Below are 5,000 nucleotides of genomic sequence, written 5' to 3'. Positions count from 1 at the left end.
GGGAGGGGAAGGGGGAGGGGACGGGGGAGGGCAAGGGAGAAGGGAGAGGGGAAGGAAGGCCAGGGGAGGAGGGGAGGGGGAGGGGATGGGGGAAGGAAGGGAGAAGGGAGAGGGGAAGGAAAGGGCAGGGGGGAGGGGAGGAGGGAGGGGACCGGATGGGGAGGGGGAAGGAATGAGAAAGGGATAGGGAGGGGAGAGGGGAAGGGAGAGGGAAGGAGAGGAGAGGGTTGGAGGGGTGTAAGACAGCTGGTTCTTTTTAACTTGGTGTTTTGTAGAAGAAAACAAAACCGGCGTCAGGGTTCATGCGTGGAGGTTTCCGAATTTCAAGAAAAGGGGAGAAGGAGGGAAGAGAGGAATGTAGGGAAGAGGGGACATGGGGGAAGGAGAACGGGAGGGTGAAGGAGAAGGAGGAGGGGGAAGGGAATAGGGGAGGAGGAAGGAAGAGAGGAAGATAAGGAAGGAGGGAAAAGGGGAAAGAAAAGGGGAGGGGAAGGAGGAAAGGAAGATAAGGAAGAAACGGTAACAGGAAGTGAGGGAAGGGAAGGGGAAAGGACAGGGAGATGAATGAGGAAAAACAGGAAAGGGGAGAGAAAGAATGGGAGGAAGAGGAGAAAGAGAGGAAGAAGGGAGAGAGAGAAAAGGGGGAAAAGGGCAAGTGAGAAAGTTGTGGAGGAGGAGAAAGAGTGAGTAGGAGAAGGAGAATGAGGGATGAGAGAGAAGGAAGGAGAAGGAAAAGAAGGAGGTGGACGGAGGGAAAGCATGAACGGGAGAAAGGAGAGAGGAAAAGAGAGGAAGAGTGGAGATATGGGAAAGAAACGAGGGAAATGGAGAGGGGAAGAAAAAGAGGAAGAACGAGGGAAGAAGTACGAATAGCGGGAAGGGAGAAGGGAGGAGGAGACGGTGGGATGGGGGAGGGGGAGGAGACTGTGGAAGAGGGGGAAGGAGGAAGGAGTAGGGAGGAACAGGAGGAGGCGGCGATACGGGAAGAATGGAAGCAGGAGGAAGGGAAGGAGAATGGAGAAGAAGGACGAGGAGGAGGACGAGTAATAGAAGAAAAGAGGGAGGGAAATGGATTAGGACATTCCGAAAGGGGGGGAGGAAGAGAAGGATAAAGGAGAGGGTGAGGGAGAGAGGATGTGGTTGGAAGGAGGAAGGATGCTGGGGTTAAGGGAGGGAGGAAGGGAGGGAGGAAGGGAGGGAGGAAGGGGAGGAGGCGAGAAGGTGTTGACAGGAAAGGGAGAGGCAGGAAGCAGGAGAGGGGTAAGGGGTAAGGGAGGGGGGGGGAGAGGAAGGGCAAGGACGAGGACGAGGGAGAGACAAAGAGGTAGGGAAGAAGACGGAGATTACCGACTGAAAGACGAATGAAAATAAAGAGGAAACGAAGAGGAGAACAAGGTAAAGAATGAGGAGGAGAAGGAGGAAGAGGAAAAGCAGAAGGCGAAGAAGAAGACGAAGAAGAAGACGAAGAAGAAAGAAGATGAAGAAGAAGAAGAAGAAAAGAGAGAGAAAGAAGAAGAAGAAGAAGAAAAGAGAGAGAAAGAAAGAAGAAGAAAATAGAGAGGAAGAAGAAGAAGAAGAAGACAAAGAAGAAGAAAAGAGAGAGGAAGAAGAAGAAGAAGAAGACAAAGAAGAAAAGAGAGAGGAAGAAGGAGAAGATAAAGAAGAAGAAAAGAGAGAGGAAGAAGAAAACGAATTACCTCCTTCCGAAAAAGAAAAGAAAAAAGCACACACACAGTGGACACAGACAAATACAACTCTCCTCCCAACAGCCGATTCGAGTTAAAACCGCGCTTTTCTTCTCATTTTCTTCTCACTTCTTTCCCCGATCTCTTGTTGCATGTTCGTGACGTGGCAAGAATGGCAAGAATAGGACGCCAAGGAACAGGAGAAGGACCATCGGCTTCAGCGGCGGAGACTCCTGCGTAGGCGAATTTTGAACCGAAAAGCTGCTCTTGGGAAGTGAAAGAGGAAAAGAAAATAGAGGGAAAAAAAGGGGGGGAAAAGAGGAAAAAAAAGGAAGAGAAAAGGAGGAGAAAAAAAAGAAAAAAAAGAGAGAGAAATAAAGAAAAACAAAGGAGGAAAAAAGGTCAATGTAGTTTAGGGTACGTGAATTAACACCGAATCGGAAAAAGAAAATATAAAAAGGTAAAAAAAAAAATATGAACAAATAAAGATGAAAACAGAACGAAAATACAAATACAAGATAACTGAAAGAAAAACATAGGAGCAATAAACGCTTGATGAACGTGGCGTGAAGAAATAAGATAAGCAAGAATAATACTTGGAGAATTTAGAGAGACAAAAGAATATTGAGAACAGAAAGAGGAAAGAGGGTGGAGAAGGGAGAGGGAAGGAGGGAGGAGGGAGGGGGGCGGAGAGAAGGGAGGGAGGAGGACAGAGAGAGAGAAAAATAGACAAACACAGAAAGAAATGAAAAGGAGCAAGTGACACCAAAGGAACATCGAGAACAAGAGAGGGGTAGCAAGAGAGATCGCAAGAATTGAGAGACAGAAAGGTCAAGAGGGAGAGAAATCGCCAGGGGAGAGAGAGAGAGAGAGGAAGAGAGACAAAGCAAGAGAGGTCGCGAAAGGAGAGAGAAAGAGGGAAACAGAGCAAGAGAGATCGCGAAAGGAGAGAGAAAGAGAGACAGAGCAAGAGAGATCACCAGAGGAAGGAGAGAGAAAGAAAGAGAGACAAAGCCAGAAAAATCGCCTGGGGGGAGAGAGAGCAAGGCAGAGCAAGAGAGGTCGCGAGAGCAGAGAGAGAGGGGGAGCGCGCTATGATCACAGGTGTTGAGGGAGAGGCCACAGAGAGGACCTGGGGGTGAATACAGCAGGTGTAAAGTACCTGGAACGCTGATGAGGATACATCGCTGCTCGAATCTTGCGCCTCAGCTGTTGCGCTCATTACGAGAGGGGACATGAATCTTATATACATATGTATAGTGCGTGCGTGAGTCCGTGTGTGGGGGAGTAGGGGCCTAGGAGTGGGGGGGGGGGTGAGTGTGTGGGTGGAGGTGATGTGTGTGTGTGTGTGTGGGTGGGTGGTGTGGATGGGCGTTTGGGATGGGGTGCTGTGTATGGGAATGTGTGGGTTGATGTATATAATTACACACTTGTATATGTATATACATTATGCCTCTCTCTCTCTCTCTCTCTCTCTCTCTCTCTCTCTCTCTCTCTCTCTCTCTCTCTCTCTCTCATTATAGTAATCTATCTATCTATCTATCTATCTATCTATTTATCCATTTATCTATCTATCTCCCTATCCATCTATATATCTACCTATTTATCCATCTGTCTATCTATCTACCTATCTACCTATTCATCTATCTATCTCCCCCCCCTCTCTCCCTCTCCCTCTCTCTCTCTCTCTCTCTCTCTCTCTCTCTCTCTCTCTCTCTCTCTTTCTCTCGCTCTCTCTCTCTCTCTCTCTCTCTCTCTCTCTCTCTCTCTCTCTCTCTCTCTCTCTCTCTCTCTCTCTCTCTGTCTCTCTCTCTCTCTCTCTCTCTCTCTCTCTCTCTCTCTCTCTCTCTCTCTCTCTCTCTCTCTCTCTCTCTCTCTCTCTCTCTCTCTCTCTCTCTTTCTCTCTCTCTCTCTCTCTCTCTCTCTCTCTCTCTCTCTCTCTCTCTCTCTCTCTCTCTCTCTCTCTCTCTCTCTCTCTCTCTCTCTTCCCCGCCCCCTACCTCCCTCTCTTCCTTTAGCCTAATATGTCCCAAAACTTTTTTTTTTTTTTCAATGATTTTAATTTTTGCACAAAATACATACTATATAATTATTGCATAAACCACAGCCTCAGCCGACCCGTATATTAATTTTCTATATAAGTCCGCCTCATGTAAGTATTGACTCTCTGTCTTGCAGGTTTAAAAGTAATTATAACTTGCACTGGTCACTAAATCCATCAACAATAATTGTTCTAATAAAAAAACACATCTTTAATCTTTATAATATCTTAGTGTATAATTCGTATCATAAATACGAAAAGGAGAACGGGGGAGGTGAAGATGATATTTTTTATTAGGATGATAATGGTGGTCATAATAGTAATACTAGTACGAATTTTATTTAGAGTGATAATAGTAAAGAATGATGATGATAATACCAATAATAGTAATAACAATAACAACAATAATAATACTAGTAATTATAATAGGGGTTGCAATAATAATGATGATAATAGTAATAATAATGATAATAACGATAATAATAATAATAATAATGATAATGATGATAATAAGGATAATTATTATTTCAATTATAATAACAACAATAATAATAACATTAATAATAATAACAATGTTAATAATAATTATATTATCATTATTGTTATCATTATCATTATTATTATTATAGTAATAGTAATAATATTATTATTATCATTATAGTAATAACAATAATAATAAGATAATGATACTGACAACACAAAAAAATAGCATTAATGATAATAACAATACTATTAATGAGAGCAACAATAATAATAACAGTAATAATGATAATACTACTACTAATAATAACAATAATAACAACAACAATATCATTAATAATGATAATGATGATGATAATGATAATAATAAAGATAATAATAATAAAAACAATGCTGATAATAATAATGATAATAATAATAATGACAATAAGGTTAACAATGAAAGTAATATTAGCTGTAGTAGTAATAGTAATAATAATGATAATGCTAATGATGATAGTAACAATAATAATGATAATGATAAAGTAACAATGGTAATAATAACAATAAAAACAAATAATAGCAATAACAACAACAACGACTATAATAATAATAATAATAACAATAATAATGATAATAATAATAATAATAATAATAATAATAAAAATAGTAATAACAACAATAATACGAATAACACTACTAATACTACTAATACTAATATTAATAGTAATAATAATAATAATGATAATGATAATAATAATAATAATAATAATAATAATAATAATAGTAATAATAATAATAATGATAAAAATGAT

Source organism: Penaeus chinensis, chromosome 42 (assembly GCF_019202785.1).
Source record: "Penaeus chinensis breed Huanghai No. 1 chromosome 42, ASM1920278v2, whole genome shotgun sequence".
Taxonomy (NCBI): domain Eukaryota; kingdom Metazoa; phylum Arthropoda; class Malacostraca; order Decapoda; family Penaeidae; genus Penaeus; species Penaeus chinensis.
The sequence above is the reverse complement of the archived record's forward strand: the minus strand, read 5'-3'. Positions refer to the sequence as shown.